Here is a 19,326-nt window from a genome sequence, read left to right as displayed (position 1 = left end):
TGTTTGAATGTGGCTATGTAATACATAATCCTGATTTGTGTTCCTTTCAGTCACCAAAAGATCTGTACATGCCTCAAAGAAACTTGTCAAGGCTTTTCAGCGCACATTGCCTTCTCACAATCAAGTCGATGCTTGTCAACGCTACTGCTATCAAAATAGTCACAGTAGGGAGGGGCAATCCACTTTTCACATATCCCATTGCTGTCACCTCCTTCTGCCCGTCACTAATCTTTAAAAGCTATTTGCAGTTTTAATATAGATCTCAAATCCTGTTTCCCTTTCTCTCTTCCACTTGTACACACACACACACACACACACACACACACACACACACACACACACACACACACACACATACACTCATTGTTCTTCTTTTGTGGTTTGATGGAGAGCTGGGTTTGGTGGGTAGAGCGAGCCTTCTCATTCCTCCATGCGTTCCCATGGTCATGCTTTTGTTTTAGCTAAGCTGGTGCCCCCGGATTAAAGTGAAAATAATCCTTCTTTCATTGTTGTTTTTGTTTTGAAAAACCTGCTGAAAAGCGATCTGTTGATTTGTCTCTCATCTTTCACAGATTAAGTTTAAATTGAACGATGAAAGGAGAGTTTGCTGGTGATGTCTGTCTATGTTTGTGCGCGCTAAGGCAGAGGTAACCGTCGACTTTGTTTTATTTTTTTTCTGGCGATTTCATTTTGAACACGGTTGAGTGAAGGCTCTCTACAACCTTTTTCCAATTTTACAATGTGTAGTGCACATTTGCTGCGAAAATGTACTGTATGTTTAATTCATCCAGTCTCTGATTCATATCCACTTGAATTATTGTCTGGCCCGGCAGCCAAGCTACCCATTTGTGTCAGATGGCAGACTAATGGTGATATTAATGAAGTCATTGCTTTAGTCAGAAAATCAATAGTCACTCGAAACAGTCGATGCAAGCGAGTCGGCTTGAATGGTGACCTAGTTCCCATGTAATGACAGCTCTTAACCCATTCTTTATTGTTTGATGCTCACAACATCTGCTACCATACTGCCATACCATCATATTTATGCAACTAAACCTAGTAGAATACAACGCACGGCGGCGCAGAGTATATTAGGAGAAAATTGGGGCAGCTGTAATTTCTTTGTTTGTATGTGGCAATCAACACTGCAGAGCAAAAATGAATTTGCTGATGCTTCACAGGACTAGTAATACCAATATTATTCCACATCATTAGCTGTGAACAAATGACTTCAAGAAACATCAACCCAGTCTTCTTTTGGCCACAGAAGGAAAGGGGCCAAGTGGGGCCGGGAGGTTAACCTGGATTTGGTATTAAACGGCCCGGCTGTTATTGTTTGGTCCTCTGAGTCTGTGAAGGACCCAGCGGCGTTAGAGTTGGAGTGGGGCCACGCAGAGGTCAGCGGGCCTCGGTGGTCAACTGAGCAATGAGGAGAGAAGGTGACAGAGGCCTCTACGGCAGCTCTGGTTCCTGCTTACAGAAGCAGCCCCGCGCCTCACTGACATCAGTCAAAACTCATGACTGTGTTATTACTGTGTTCTGTTGTGAGCGCTCTGAGATGAATAGGCTCTGCATTCAGCCTAACAAAGAGCCTTGGCATGCATACAGCAGCAGGAAGTGGGAATTCTAATACTGCTTTATCATGGGCAGTAAAAGAAGACAATACGAGCTGTCCCCTCTGAACTGGTTTAGTGAACACTCAAATCCCTATCTTCTGTACAGAGACACTCCCTGCAAGTTATTTCACAGACAAGACTTTTTTTTTCCAAAGTGGCTTACAATGGCATGAGTGCGTACTTGTTTCAGCGCTGCTGGCTTCAGGGGGAATCAGTCACCACAGCTGTAGCAGTGACAAGTCTTATGTTATCCCTGGCGTTACCATACAACTCACACACAAGACAGCTATGTCTTTACACTCACGTAACAATTACGTTATTTATTGTGGTGAATGGTTCTAAATGTCTACTTTTATTTCATAATTTTTTCTCTTTCCAAATAGGCATAGTTTTCATGAAAACAGTAGAAAATATATTTAGCCGCTATGTTTAAAGGGTTGGTCTGTCAGTAACCTCTAGGGCTGTGTATTGGCGAAGAAGAATCTGGCGATACGATACGTATCACGATACAGGGGTTACGATTCAATACCATACAAAACAACTCAAACCACCATTTGCATAAAATTGGATTTAAAACGTTTTTTTTTTTTTATGCAATCAGAACAGGGGGATCTGCAATTGCATTAATCACAGTCCCAGTAACATCCATATCATAGCACTACTTTGAGAGGGCACATATACTGAGAAGTCGCATCTCTTTGCAAATGAAATAAATTATTGACCAAGTTAATCTTTGCATGCAAACTATTAATTAAAAATCAATACAGTGTTTTTGAGAATCTATACAGTATCACAAAAAATAATATTGCGATATTCGATATTTTCAATATTTTATTACACCCCAACTAACCTCCAATGTCAACAGTCAACTTATCCAGTATACTCAACATCACCTGAATGTAACTGTGGCACTAGCAATTATGCTAGCCACTTAGCGTCCGTATCTGGTTGAGGTCAGTGCCATTGGTTGAGGTTAGATATTGTCCTCGAGCGGTTAGGGTCAGGATAGCCCATTGGTTTGGGCATAGGAGCTGGACAAACCGGGTTACGGTACCTCACGCGAGCATGGACGCCTCGCCAATAGTAGTCTGGGGATCCATAATAAGCTCCAACGACACCATTCTATCAACAGGTATTCCCTCTTTCGGTGCTTTGATGACAAAGATGGCGATGCTCTCTGAAGCGTCTGTCCAAAATCGGCCTTACAGTAGGTGTCCAGTTAGGTTGAGATCTGATGACTGTAAAAGTCATAGCAATATGATTCACATTATTTTCATACCTATCAAACCATTCAGTGAGCTCTTTAAAGAAGAATTTGCAGTTGCTATGAATTTTCAGTTTTTTGGGGCTTTTAATGTCACTGGTCTGTAGGTACAGTGGACTATTTGATACAAAATGAAAGTGATAATCTTCCAAAAATCAATGTATCAAACACAACAAAAGTATTGATTTAAAGAGGACCTATTGTGCTTATTTTCAGGTGCATACTTGTATTTTGGGTTTCTACTAGAACATGTTTACATGCTTTAATGTTCAAAAAACGCTTTACTTTTCTCATAGCGGCTGTGCTGCAGCACCACTTTTCACCCTCTGTCTGAAATGCTCTGTTTGAGCTGCCCCCCCCCTCCTGAAAAGCCCAGTCTGCTCTGATTGATCAGCTGGCTCACAAATGTGATTGGTCAACTGAACCAAACTCTTCAGACTCCACTCCAGCTCTGCTCTAACTAGCGTTGTTTGAGGGCATGCCAAACTAGCCGCTAGGCAGGTATTATGAAAATATGTTACTTGGTGACATCAACACATTACGAAAGAAAAGGCAGGACTTCAAGTAAGGCGTTTCAGCTAGTTCAGGATCAGTGTTTCTGTAGGGGAGAGTAACTCCCTTTGGTGTGGACATTGGGCTTTGTAACTTTGCAGACCTTTTATATGCACAAAAAATATATAACAAACTAAAGGAGAAAAGCACAAAAGCATAATAGGTCCTCTTTAAATTTGAACAAAGATTAAACTGTAAAGCACAGTTATAAAACACTGGACATGTTGTGATGAGTGCTAACATAACTGCACTAACATGAGCACTAGCTTGGCTGTAAAACTCGGCTGATAGTTGTTGGAGGTTGGGTGGATATTGTTGTTATTATTGACATCTAACAGCCTATCTTGCATTTATGTTTACTGTATATCTGTCCTACTCCATCAACCTTCATTTCCTTCTTTCAATTGAGCAAACAAACGCATTATATTTCTCTCTGTATTGGTATATACAGACGTAGGCAAAGTTGTTGGTAACGTTCCGTTGAAGAGAGAAAAACCCACAATGGTCACTGAAATAACTTGAAACTGACAAAAGTAATAATAAATAAAAATTCACTAAAAATTAACTAATGAAAATCAGATATTGTTTTTGAATTATGGTTCAGCAGAATCATTTAAAAAAACAAATTAATGAAACTGGCCTAGACAAAAATGATGGTAACATTAACTTAATATTTTGTTACACAACCTTTTGAGGCAATCACTGCAATCAAGTGATTTCTGTAACTCTCAATGAGACTTCTGCACCTGTTGACAGGTATGTTGGCCCACTCCTCGTGAGCAAACTGCTCCAGCTGTCTCAGGTTTGAAGGGTGCCTTCTCCAGACAGCATGTTTCAGCTCCTTCCACAGATGTTCAATAGGATTTAGATCCGGGCTCATAGAAGGCCACTTCAGAATAGTCCAATGTTTTGTTCTTAGCCATTCTTGGGTGTTTTTAGCTGTGTTTTGGGTCATTATCCTGTTGGAGGACCCATGACCTGCAACTGAGACCAAGCTTTCTGACACTGGGCAGCACATTTCGCTCCAGAATGTCTTGATAGTCTTGAGATTTCATTGCACCCTGCACAGATTCAAGACACCCTGTGCCAGATGCAACAAAGCAGCCCCATAACATAACCGAGCCTCCTCCATGTTTCACTGTAGGTACAGTGTTCTTTTCTTTGGATGCTTCATCTCTTCGTCTGTGAACATAGAGCTGATGTGACTTGCCAAAAAGCTCCAGTTTTGTCTCATCTGTCCAAAGGACATTCTCCCAGAAGCTTTGTGGCTTGTCAATATGCATTTTGGAAAATTCCAGTCTCGCTTTTTTATGATTTGGTGTCCTCCTCGGTTGTCTTCCATTAAGTCCACTTTGGCTCAAACAGTGACGGATGGTGTGATCTGACACTGATGTACCTTGACCTTGGAGTTCACCTCTAATCTCTTTGGAAGTTGTTCTAAGCTCTTTGGTTACCATTCGTGTTATCCGTCTCTTCAATATGTCATCAATTTTCCCCTTGCGGCCACGTCCAGGGAGGTTGGCTACAGTCCCATGGACCTTAAACTTCTGAATAATATGTGCAGCTGTAGTCACAGGAACATCAAGCTGCTTGGAGATGGTCTTATAGCCTTTACCTTTAACATGAAGGTCTATAATGTTCTTTCTGATCTCCTGAGACAACTCTCTCCTTAGCTTTCTGTGGTCCATGTTCAGTGTGGTACACACCATGATGCCAAACAGCACAGTGACTACTTTTCACCCTTTAAATAGGCAGACTGACTGATTACAAGTTTGAAGATACCTGTGATGCTAATTACAGGACACACCTTAGTTTAATATGTCCCTATGGTCACATTATTTTACATCTTTTCTAGGGGTACCATCATTTTTGTCCTGGCCAGTTTCATTAGTTTGTTTTTTAAAATGATTCTGTTGAACCACAATTCAAAAACAATGTCTGATTTTCATTAGTTCATTTTCAGTAAATTTTTATTTATTATTACTTTTGTCAGTTTCAAGTTATTTCAGTGACCATTGTGGGGTTTTCTTTCTTTAACGGAACGTTACCAACAACTTTGCCTACGTCTGTATATAGTCTATACCAGGTGAAATACAGTAAACGTTGTTGCTCAAAACTGAAATAGCACTGTAACAACGCTGAGGTTAAAATGCGAAGAGCTTAATAATAATAATGATTGTTTGTGTACAAAGGGCCATAATCTGTGTCTGTGGGGCTAACTGAGGAACAGTGACGCAAGTCAGCGTCTCCTCTGTGGGCCACAGAGCAGATGCAACTAAAATGCTGTTACCAGAGACAGCCGGGTCCTCGGGCTAAGCTCAAATACCCAAATGCCAACCCCCCCATCCCCACCCCCTCACCCCCTTCAGCAAAACTTCCACATTTTAATCCAATAGTGTGCATAGAGCTCAGGGAAATGATATTTAGGAGACAATGAGTGCCCTGCAGAGAAAAAGAACGGAGGGGGGATTAGAGTGTGTCTCTGAAGTGGCTTTGACTCCCCGACTGATGGAGAGTAATTAAAGCAACCTACTGTGTTGTCGATGTAGCTAAAGGGGGATAATAATGAAACATCACAGCTCATAGAGCTCGGGCCTGCAGCACCTTACTCTGGCCTGAAGCCCTGATTAGGAGCACAGTCACTATGTAGGTTGTTCCTAGACTCAATACTTAATGCTCAAACACACACCAACATGCTGCAGCTTTCAAATGTGAGGTGATCACAGGATCCTTTGATGTGTTTCATGTGTCTCATGAAATTTACATTTTTGATCAGATGATACATCAGGCAAAAGTACAGACTGTCTGGCCCCTCCAATTACAACTGAGCTGAGAGGATTAGTAAATGAACGTTAACCATCACCGTTATCTAAGGTCACTATTTCCTCACAGGGCAATTACACACAAAACTGTGTAAAGTCTGTGACTCATCTCCGTTGCCTGACTCCTCTTATCTTCCTTTAAAATAATCTGGCAAGCCCTAAATGTCACTGCTTGCATCTTGAAACATGTCAGTGGGCTCAACAAAGTGTATCTTTGATACAGCGTGGAATAAAATGGATGAGTGACTCACACATACTGTCCAGACTCTGAGCTGGGGTGTCAACCAAACACCTGCGCACTCCTGTCTCCTCAGTAGGTTACTGAGGGTCACATCAGCTGTGGGTCCTCCTCTGAGATGTTTACTGTAACCCATAGAAACGTTACAGCCATCTGACCGACACCTGGCTGCTGAAGTGACCCCGTATGAACGTATTATTGGGAAATTAATGTCAGGACATTGAGTCAATCTGGATGTCCTCATGTGCTCATCATGTTGGACTTGGCTCAGTATTTAAACAAATCAATTTATTGGTCATATTGGATGTAAAGTTTGGGTTTGGGACAGAGATTTATATTTATTTGCTCCTGAAATAATAATAAATAATAATAATAGGATTTAATTTGATAATTTCCTATGGATAATGTGTGACTGCAACAACAAAGCTGTGTTGTTATAAAAGGGCAAATGGCACTAGAATAAGGGCTATCGTGAAACATATAGGAGTCGTACCTGTTGTAAATAGTAAATCATGGTTTGATTGCAACATCTAGAGGTACAGTGTGTAGGATTTGGCGGCATCAAGTGGTATGGTTGCAGATTGCCAAGTGCAAACCATGGTAACGCCTCACTCAGAGGCCATAGTACCATAATAACACTACTTTAGCAGCAACGGAAGTCAGACGGCGGCTGGCGGTACCACGGTTTTCCCCTTGCAGTTCAATTTACCGCAGTTTCACAAGCGTATCGGAGAACTACGGTGGAGGTCAAGTGACGTAAAAGTGGGAAAGGCTCTCTCTAGAGCCAGTGTTTGGTTTGTCTGCTAAACTAACGAGAACACAACGATTCTTAGTTCCATGTGATTATACATAAATGAAAACATAGTTATGAATATTATATTCCATTTCTGCTCATAGATCCCCTGAAATGTTACACACTGTTCCTTTAATTTCATTTGAATTGAGCACAATATTACGAGTTTGGAATCCACACAAAATAAATTCAATACATTTATTCAAATGTATTCATCCTCAGTGTTTTTTTTGTTCCTCAGAGAAGAAATCCTTACGTTCCATATTCATTAGGATCAAACACTGATCGCTTTTGAGTCTTTTTTCCCCCCAAAATGTAAATAAATAAATAAACCACAAAACAACACTTTGTCTCTTGTGGTGCAGAATGTATCATATACTGTAGAGCAAAATCATGTAAAATGTAAAAGAAATATGCATTTGCTTCAAGATGAAAGCTAATATTCATAATCACAGGGTTGTCCCTTTGGACATTGTTTTCCATTTGTTCCATGACATCATTTTTGTATCATTAATTCACACTAGTCAGATCCTTCTGCAACTTGTTTATCATTCTTGAGGCTGAAGGGTTAAATATAACATCTGAGGAGGAGGAGACCTGTTTCCCATTACTGTTTACTCAATCTGTATACGACGTCTTTAGAAGATGATACCACTCTTTATTGCACATAGTTGTTCCTTAAAGGCATCTACTGCACATGTATGAATGACAGATTATATTGGTAGAGACAGATCTTTCTCTAACATTGCACTTTAGATTCCACATGGTTAAAGAGTGGAAACGGGATTGCAGGTGAGAGACAATGGCATGTTTCACCTGGTCTATTTCTGTCAAGATCAACAGTTGCCTTCTCATCATGAGTGGTTTGGTTTGGAGGCAGTTCAGAGTGTATTAAAGCAGAGATTACAGCTACAGAGAGAAACAGCTGGGATAGTGCTCACTCTGCCCAGACACATGTGGATAATGGATCATTTTCATTCCAATTCCCATGCGTTTGTGCAAGTTAGGGGGTATAGAGCAAGGGTGGAGGAGTCAGCAGATGTTAGATTAAGCATGGAGTGAATACATAATGAGCTATTAAGGCAGAAAAACATGTCCTAAATACGTTGGTATTTTGCACACACATCCCAAATGGTCAAAAGACTCCATCTCAAAGCCTCACCCCCTGTGGTGGTCCTGGCAGGGGAGAGGATATGGGGAGGATGGCTTTTGAGGAGGGCAATTCTGATGCTTTTTCGAATTTTGGATTTCAGCATTTAGGTCAAACTTTACCTCGGGTCTTGAAACCATCTGCTCCTGGGATGCAGGCCAAGGCCACAGGGCAGGCTTCTGGTAGCAAGGAGGAGGCCGGCGTCATCTCAGGCTCTATAAAGAGGCCCAATAGAGCTCAGCGTATCCCTGTGATGTGCCCTCTCTCTACCCTGTGTTTCAGGTGTTTTCCCTTTTTAGCTGCATCCTCCAGGGAGCCAGCTTTAAAATGGATGATTGCCTGCGACCGTCGCATTAAAAGCATTAATCCCGCTCTTATCAAGCAGGGAATGATGAATTAGGAGCGTCAGCTCTGGGCTCACCTTTGTTGTCATTTGAACAGAATCAAAGCTTTAAATCACAGGGCTGCACCTGGTAATAGGAGGGGGGATGGCGTTCTAATACTGTGTGTGACAGAGCCGCACTGCTTCCAGCTGATTTAATAAGTCCAGAAGGAGGGGGTGGCGCTGGGCTAAATGAAAATTTGAGCAAGGTTTTAAAATATATGATTGCAGGATGAAATGACAGTTGCCCTCATTTCTCTTTGGCTGGCGTTCCTTCACCTTGCTGTGTAATACAAGTCATGCCAGTTTTGGTGAGGGTTGTAACAATGCAGCACGATTTGTGCTCAGCTACTTGCTCTCCCTTTTCCTGCTGGGGCCAATGGGAATTCAAGTCGTCTTTGAAAGATCAGACCGACTTGCTGATGTTTTTGACAAGTTTCCACCGGGGAAGGCCTTGTTATAATCAAGGTTGATTTGTTTAGAGGTAGAGCATGTGTCAGTAGTACAGGAGCAGAGAACATGCACTACCAGTGGTAGGACATTCACTCCCAGTAGTGCTGCAACACTCGCAACAATAGCAGGTCATACTGCTCTTATAACACTGATATGATACGAAATGTCCGTGTGGTGTGAATTTTACTGACTACATTTATATTGAGGAGGGGGAGTGCAGCAATTGAACATAACAAATCAAGCCTAGCTTTTTACGTGTACATGTTTGCATATTTTAATGAAATTAAATTGTTTATGAGCAACATTTAAGCAGCTAACCTCTCTTGTTTATGGAGCGCTGCCGTGTATTTATGATAAAAAACACGCATGGAATTAAGCAACGGCTTTAATGAGAAAAGACAATGCAACTCTATTATTAAAATTATTTTACCACTTTCATTCCCGTAAATTCCCACATCAAAGCAGCTCATTACAATTTGTTAATTAAACCTAGAATAATTGAACCTCACTTCAAAATGCAGCAATATGAGAGTAGATTTCTGTTGTTCATTGAAATATGGATTTGACTTCAGTAGCCTAGTTTTCTGCAACATCTGAGGCAGCTAAAGGTGATTTTCTACTTCCTAAATTATATTACTATTCCCCTGTCCCAATCGTCTATACTATTCCTGCTTTTCCTCTTTTCTCTGGCTCTGTCATTTCTTTTCTGAACACCCACAAGGTCTGTAAAGCACTCAGCCAGCTCAATCCATACCCTTCAAGTAGCATGAAGACCACTCTCCTTTGAGTCTGTAAATGCTGCAGAGAAATATGTGAAAAGACAGTTATGTTGCAGTGAATATTAATGGCTCTTTGAGTGCTTGCTCCCTGGTAAACAGAAGGATTGAGTTGACATGTAGCCAAAGACATAATTTAAATCTGGGGAGGTCACAGGAAACATTAGCAAATTATCTACCCAATGCCTTCCAAGATCTCCCGCCAGATAATGGAAAAGCCAATCTATTTGGCTGATCGGTATCTTATCGGAATAGGCTGAGAAAAGCTCCCAGTAATTTCACTTGATATGATAGAAGATTTCCCTTCACTTTGAGATTAGGTTTGCCTCAGGGGTCTGTGCTATAATTGTAAGCTCCTAACAAGGTGAAACATTGGTGGAATTCACAACTATATTTTTCATGAAACATGCATAGACAGGGCCCTGTCTGTGTGAGATGTGCATGTGGGAGTAAACATGCATGCCCTGTGGTTAATACTGAAGCACATCTGGGATAAAGTGGGGGGATTATTGTAAAAATGTTCCATTTAATGCGATGTGAAATGACATTTTCAATACTGGACGTTTTGTAATTATGTTTACTTTGCTAATTATTTTGTCATTTTTATGTTATTTTTCTTTAAAAGCTATTTCTACAGTTCTGTGCAGTAAATATATAATTTACCGAACTTATAGTTTACATGTACATTATACAGAACCATATAGTTTACTGAAAATAAGTTTGGCTTAAAGCTGTATAAAACAAGAGTAATAATTTACAGCCATGTTAGAACTAAACACTAAACACAAAGTACAGCTGAGGCTGATGGAAGTGGCATTAGTTTTGCTAATATTTTGTCACAACCAGAATTATTTGGACAAATTATTTTATTGTTATTTTAAATTCATTTTTATCCGATGGTGGCACTAAATAAAAAGTCAGGGGATCACTAAAATCACAGGGATTCATCCTCTGAGGAAGATGGATTCTATTAAATTTCATGGCAAACTATCCAGTAGTTGTTCAAATATTTCAGCCTGAACCAAAGTGGACCGACCGACAGACCGTTATTGCGATCCTTAGAGCCACGCCGCTGGCATGGCTAAAAAATAAAATCCAAAACAGATGGGAAGATAGATAGATGGATGAGAGGAGGGATGAATCATTAATTTAATCATAATGTTATCCTTAGTGCGGGCAAAATATCATACCAATCTGTCTGAATTATGTTTTACTGCCATTATGGGGTCATTCATAGTGATAAATGTTTGCACTAGCTGTTGGTAAAGCCGTTGTCTGTGACCTTAAAGATGTGGAAATGAGCCATCAGTGAACTTGAAGCCATCTGTTGCACATCTGCAGACTGTATATCCGTCTACTTCCAGAGGAAGAGCGGAGGAGTGAGAGAGACAGAGAGGCAGAGACAGACAGAGGGGAATCTCACCTTAATCTTCTGTCTATCCAGTCAGATTCCATCAGACTGGTTTCTGCCCCATATTGCTCTGCCCTCTGAGGTTTTGTTTTAGTTAAGCCCAGCTGAGCTACCTTCAGAAATGGTGGTCCATCTTGACGGGAATGAGCTCTGACAGCTGTGGCTATAAAGTGGAAACAGATCCGAGGCCTTCTGTATGGCCTCTGGAATTCCACAGCTCTCTGGAGCCAAATCAGCTGTCCTTTACACCTATCGATCCAAGGCCATTGATTCCTCCGCCGATTTAATTTGCTTTCTGGTGTCTGATTAGTAATGATTTACAGAGCCCTTTGTTCTCCAAGCAAAACCCTGAAAACACTCCTTTTGATGAATTATCTATTTTTTTTCTGTGTCCTTTCATGTATGAACCTTAAAAATTCATAGGTTATGACCCCACCCACCAGAGAGCAGTGTGCTGTGCCCTCTGGTGATCAGTGGGAATTGGAGGAGCTTGTTTTCACCTCACCACAGTAAATCTAGCAGCAGAGGTCATCAACTCAAGAAACACTCTCACGAAAAGACGGGCTGACAGGTTTCTGCTGCTGGCACACTAAACTATTGACAACTACACTGGCTTAAAAACATTAGAGTACTGATTATTGACTATTTCTATTAATGTATATGTGAAGCATTCATTGATAAAAGCAATCACTGTGTACCACTCATGGTAGATTGCTACTAGATGATCTTTCTCTATTTGTTACTTTATGATTAAATATAGAACTGCATTTTAATGAAAGGTGGTGTCAAGGAGTTGCCAAAGCTTCAGCAGAGATTCTGCAGATTTATACGAAAAGAAACAGCCCTAGTACTCATGGCACTCCACTTCAGCTCTAGTTTTGTCCACCAACTCTGTAGAAACAAACACACTTCAATTAGAGACACTCGAGTCAACAATAATGAGTAGTGAACCAAAACAATGAGCTAAAAGCTGCAGAGTTGGGTGTTGATCCTCAGTGGGATCAGCAGTGCCAGCAACCCTTTCAACCAATCATTTGATTCAATGTTTTGTTTTATGGAACTTTTGTCATTTATACAGCAGTCTCAGTAAATTAGAAAATACACATACTGTAATGTATATACTGTATATTTGCATATATTAACATATATGCACATACAGAATATAAATTTAGTATACCCATATATGGTACATATTTAAAGTAAGAAAAGGGGTGAAAATTAGTAACTGCTTATGTACTACGTGTACTAAACACACCTGCACACAAGTCATCTGATACATTGCAGTTATGTAGGTATGTAGGTAACCACTTTCATATTTGCAAAAACAAATTATATATATGTTGACTTTAGGAATCCTTATCATATTTTATTTACATACATATGTGAGGGGAAATGTTTCACTTAATATTCCAAAAAGCAATAAAAAACATATATGCACATACTGTCTATGATGTTGACAAGGCCCATAATTTAAATTTTAATAGGTTTCAGTAACATTAGAGAATCATATCAGTGACATTTCTGAAAAATGCAGGAGCTGAGTGCATCAAGAGTGAACGTGCAAAAATAGCCTACTTTACAGAGACCAACCGTGCCTGCCACGCTCTCCACTCGGTGTAACCTCCTCCCACCATGCGGTGCAGAAAGAGCTCTGAGGTCACAGCTGCAGCGTGCGGGGGATGTCAGGGCAGGCCGGGTGGAAACCTGGGCCCGAGAGGAGAGGTTTTGTTGAAGGGAAGATTTAGAGATTCTCTCCTGCTGTCAGGATGGAGGGCAGGAAGTGAAACTTTTACCAAAGCATCACAGCTGGAGCCCCCCCCCCCTGCCCTGCTCTCCCCTGCCGTGACCTACTGACTCCTGCTGCAGGTTTCTGTGGTGTTTACAGCTCAGTGATAAAACATGAGAACGACTTGCATGAGCAACAAAGTATCGTCATGAAAATTAAAAGGCAAACGTTCTGCACTCCCAAGAGAAGCTTTTACAATAACCATGTTGGCAAGAGTAAAGGCCTTTGCACACCAAGTCTGTATTTTTCGTACGAAATTGTCGTTTAAAAATAAATACGACCTGACGTTGTGTAAATCACGTTTACACACAGACTACGAAACATTTGTCCGTCATTAAAGTTTTTGGAACAGGTTCGATTTCTGCGTTTTTTCGCATCCGTCAAAAGGCCACTCAGAGCCACCGTCTGTGCAAACGTCATCATCCAAAATGGCATCTGATAAACAATCATCTCCCATGATAAAGAAATAAAAGTATACAGAGATGCAGAATGTAAAGGTAGATTGTGGCAGGTGATGCAGAACAGCTTGGAATCGGGAATGGTTGCAAAACAAAGGATGTGTGAAAGATTAGTAGTGGTTGTGACCTAGGCAGTTAAACGATAGCTTCTTGCTAATCTCATTCATTCATTAGTTTTGGACTAGTGCTATCCATTGCACTCATGTAATTAATTCAGCTTTGTCTCGTATTTCGAATTTTCGCAACGAATAGACGCATCGGACTCAGTGTGCAAGATTTCTGTGCGTAACATTTTTCATCGGACTTTGTGTACAAAGACATTAAGAGGACTCATTGTGTAAAAGATTGGTAGATTCAGTTAAAGAATGCCTGAATTATAGACCTGGAGTCAGGAGGTTTTTGGCCTAGCATGAAGACTGGAAATGGGGGGAAACAGCCTACCAACACGCAGTGTTTCCCACAGAATTAGATTGTACTTATGGCGGTAGCTACATTAATCAATAAACCAGTGGTTCTCAGATCTAGGAAAGTCAATGGGTTCTTTGAATGGGTTTTTAGTTAAATGCCTAAAATAAGGTCTGTAGTTAACACAAGCTAAAGAGATTTTAACGTTTTGGTCTACGACATAAAATACGTAAGTAAATACCCTACTCGTGAATTATGTACATATATATATATACATATATATGTATATGTATGTATGTATATATATGTATATATATATATAAACACATATATATAGCTTAGCAAAGCTCTATCCCTAAGTGTTTTCTCAATATAATCTGATAATATTGAATTGAGTATTAATACTTGATCTAAATGATACAAAGGATAGTATTGACATTGACTTAAAACCTAGCTGGTTTCATTTTAAAACCACTGTATAGGAAAAAATACTTTTGAACTGTATTCATATTCATTTTAATGATGTCACCAACATAGATTTAAATCAGAGCTGACAGTGCTTTAACTACCAGTATGTAAGAATCACATTTCCATATGGGGCGCTCCTGATGTGAAATAAAGGAAAGTCACGTAATCTCTGGTGTGTAAATGTGAATGTTTGCCTCGAGTCATTTGCCTGCCAACAGACATGAAGACTCGGGGGAAATGAGGTATGACACACGGGCCCACACACGCCAGGTTGTGGCAGTTGTTGCTTTGATGATCCTGCGAGCTTATGGGTCTCCAGGTGAAACGCAGCTCCTTGTCCCAGACGTTGACTGTAAATATCCTACTGTTGTCTACACCACACAAGTAGGGGTTTGACTTTCCTTTCACGCCCTTTCATGTTATTTCACCTTATTCACAGTCTTCCCGGGAACTTTCCTGATTTGTTGCATTGCAAAGCAACAGCTCAGTAGATTATTATCCTTTGTTTTGTGTGTTCTGGACTGTCTGCGTGGAACAATGGGAGGAGATCGTCTCTGATAATTTGGAGGCTGCTGATAATTGATTATGATATTTGAGCTTCGTCTGCAGCAGCCCAGTAGATTACTAGCTCTGTTGGGCTTCACGATAACCCCACACCTGGCTTGATGGTGAGATAGAAACAAAAGGAGCCTTCATCAGCTCGAGATTCCCCAGCTTAAAACCATCTGAAGCACAAACAAACTTCTTAGAGATGAAAGCAGTCTGTGTTCGTGCGTACTCAAAAATCAAAGACCACCTATGCCTCTTGGTATGTAAGATCGTGTGAGGTGACATTGGTAATAAAACCAATTTGTTTTCAATCAGAGAGAACATCTTGTACCGAGATTCCTCTGTGTTTTCAGAAACAGGCCTTGATTATTGTTCTGCCCTTGCCTTCAAAGTAAGCTTCAATAACACCACCTCACTCGCAGGTGTCAAAAGTACAAGGCCTCCGAATACACACTGTCACATTCTCTCTTTCTGTCAAATTATTCCTCTCTGTCTTTGCACTTTTTGTTTGCCATCAAAAAACATCAAGCAGGGGGCCCGCATGTTGTTTTCAGGCTTCTGTTTGTGTTTGTATATGTGATTGTGTGAGTGCATGCACTTTATGTGCACAGTGGGTGTGCACTCAAACACAAGCTGATGATGGTTTGTGACGGCACGATTGATTTCTGTCAAAAATAAAGCAAGCCGAGGCCGCACCGAGACAGCAGGTGGAGATTTCTGTTAATGGCAGAGCGGCCCAGCCAGACTCCACTGAGACACCTGGAGTGAGTATAGCGCTCTTAAGGTCAGGGAACAAGTGTGTGTGTGTGTGTGTGTCTGTCTCACACTGTCACACACACAAACAAACCGAGTCACTAGAGCACAGCATAATGTTTAATACAGGATGTTTGTTTGGATCACATTCATTCAATAAAAGATAGATGACCGTTAACTAAAACCCGTCCTTCTCTCACCAGCAAATAGTCTAGGAGCCATAACTAGGCACTCGGTCTCCCAAGCTTTTGATTCTCCAATATGTTGAATCAGTGTGCATGGGGCTATAGATACCAAGTATATAAAGAGTTTGGATGGTGGTGTCTTATTTACAACCTTTCCACAACTAAAAATAAAAGCAGAAGTGATTTATAGTGTGTTTGTCTGCTCTAACGTAAGCTACTAATATTAGCATGCCCAGTTAACTAGCTTACTAGGCTATGTACATTAGTAACCAAGCGTTATTTCCAAGGCCAAAAGGGGAATTAAAAAAAGCCCCCTTCAAGATAGCATATCCACTGTGTAATATATCCCCACTATGTGGCAGCCGTCTTGCTTTTTATTGGATTTGGGGATGTTTATACCCCCAACCACAGACAAACAGGTTATCAAAACTGTTACATTCACCAAAAACAGTGGTTGGTCCTGACGCTAAAAGCATTTTCTCTTGTAACATTAAAATGGAAACATAGCTTGCTGTTTGAAAATAAGAAGTGTAAATCTCTCTTCTGTCTTGCTAGTCCAAGTATGTAAGCAAAGCAGCTAAGCAGATATTATGTTAGAATGAAATAACTGTCTGATCTTACATTTTCCTTATCATGCTTACAGTGTAATATTAGGACTAACTAGCTCTACACCGAATGGTGTTTCTTTATTTCCATTTATTCTTCTAACCTGTGTTTTACCACGGTATCATGTATGTAGCAGTCAACTTCATATTTGACATGGTTCTCATTTTAAAAGGACTCTGCTGGCTAGTTTTTCATTTTCAGCCAACAAAAACAATGGTCACCAGCTTGAAATGAGAAGCCTTTTTTTATACCTCTGTGTGAAATCAATCAATCAAAAATTACTGTTTGAGTGGTGAATGTGCCACTGTTATCATAGTGTGGCATGCGAGAACGTAAAGCTCGACAAGCATAGCAACAGTAACTAAAGGAAGCAGGGCTCAGTGAACGGTCAATAGAGTGGTTCAGGAATGAGTCCCAATAAGAAATGAGTTAGTATTTGCCTGAAATAAGTTCTGTGGTTAGATTTTAACTTTTTGTTGTACGATATAAAATACATCAGTAAATATCCCACTTGCGAATTTTGAAGCCTTTACGTGACTATTTTCAGCAATAATCCAAGACCCAGTGGAAAAATCCCATTGGCTTTTTGTTGAGGGAACCCATGATGATGCAAACTTCCTGGTTGGTCTACAAAAATACGTCATCCCTGCACCACTCTATTGTCTCCTATGCCGCATTTCCACTGCTTGTTACGGCACGGCCCAACTCAACTTGACTCGCTATTTTTTGGTTTTCCATTAGCAAAAGTTGTGGATAGTACCTGGTACTTTTTTGGTAACACCTTGATCAAGGTTCCAGGCAAACTGAGCCGATACTAGAGGTGGAGTTAAAACACTGCAGACCACTGATTGGTCAGAGAGAATCGTCAGCGCAACATGGAACATCCTGCCTAAGGTACTGTCAATAGTGACTGCAATTTTTTTATTCACTCGACCCAGATTTAATAAATGGCAGCCTGCAAAATTACGCTGTACAATTGCCGAAGTGGGGATGTTCTTTTGTTTGGTGAAAGGCCGATGAAAGGATTCAGCGAGGGTTGAAAATTATTTCACGGCAGTTACATGCGTACTATCCGCAGTGGAAAACGAAATAGAGAGAAGGACCTGGTACCAAAAGTGAGTCGAGTCGAACCATGCTTGATGCGTTTGAAGGGTTAGGGCCCTAACCCAATGTCCTATCTGTCTGGGTGCTGGGAAACTGTTTCCTGCCTCCCTCCCTTTTCTCCTCTTTTTCCCTTTTTCTCTCCTTTTCCGTGGTGGTTGTGGCCGGGTGTCCTCTCACCTCTCCTCCCCAGAGGGCCTTCTCCCTTATTCAGTTCCCCCTTATCTGCCACATCAAAGGATCTCATTACGAGCTGTGACACCAGCCCCATCCTGAGCCAACCTGTTCCTACCATCACATTTAAATAGCTTCACATTGTATTCATAATAGGTAATGTCATGCACTGCGGTCTCTGATGTCTCGCAGATCCCCCTCTCCTCTCCTTTCCTTTCTACTTCTCTCTTTCTATTTCAACCCCACATGCCCGACAGACGCCCCTCTATAAAATTCTCTTTTATTTATAGCTTGTTTGCTTTTTATAAGGCAGCTGTGTAGACCAAAGTCGCTCGTCTTGTTTGATGTGCACATCTCTCATCTGTGATTACGAAGTGAATCTTTAAAAAAAAAAAAAAAGGACAGGCTGTTAAATGAAACGACTGGAGTGAAGCCTCCTTAGTGAAGATTATTCTGCACGCATTTTATTTGCCTCCTCTCCATTGACAGCAGCATATACTGTAGTGTGTCTGAGAACCTTTGTGAAGACCCGCACCACTCTTTCCAGCAGACAGAGGCCTGATCCCAGACCTGCTATCTACCTGTTCAGCTCAGGAGTCCCAGAGCTGTAGCCAAAGCTGTAATTAACAGGAGTGGGGTCCCACTCTTGTCGCTTGCCGCTCTCATTCACCCACTCAATTTATTTACTAAACAGAGCAGTGCCTTTGGCTCAGCTCCGCTCATGTTCCCGGCAACGCTCTCCACACCGGTGGCAGGGCTGTTAAAGAACCGAGCAGAGCTTTCCTTGTGTGTCATAAATAATCTCCGTGGCAGACTTTACTGGGGCCACTGAGCACAGCCAGAGATGAATCTGATTATAATAGCGGACGGGGAGCTTTCGTGAGCTGCATTTATCATGACCAATGTGAAGACAATAGTATCCGGCAGGACTGATGGATCTTGAACTTTGTCTCCTCTTTGTGCTCACTAGTTTGACAGATATCACTCATTCCCCACCTACAGGCAGCCAATTAAATCGGCATACAGTCCAACCTAGATGCTCTCCCTCGGCTGACCCAGCTACAGTATGCAGGTGTGTGTCTCTACGCTGTGTGGGTAGCGTACTGGTGGGGGAGAGGGCACATGCAGAGTTTAGGCAGAGAAAGCACAACTGCAAGGACAACTTCTCCATCTCTTTCAGACATTTATCTGACACTTGAGAGTAATAGATGAAGGTTGCAGCATTTTTGGAAGGGGATGCCAGAGTTTTATTTCACAGGATGTTTTGTTTTTCCCGTGGAGGATTTATTTTGGCAGGGCTGTTACTCAGAAGCGCTGCTCTTTCCTCCCTCCTCTCTTCCTCTCTATCTATCTCTGTCCTCTCTTCATCTCCATCCTTTATTTC

The sequence above is a fragment of the Sebastes fasciatus genome, chromosome 6, assembly GCF_043250625.1.
Source record: "Sebastes fasciatus isolate fSebFas1 chromosome 6, fSebFas1.pri, whole genome shotgun sequence".
NCBI classification, from domain to species: Eukaryota; Metazoa; Chordata; class Actinopteri; order Perciformes; family Sebastidae; genus Sebastes; species Sebastes fasciatus.
The sequence above is the reverse complement of the archived record's forward strand: the minus strand, read 5'-3'. Positions refer to the sequence as shown.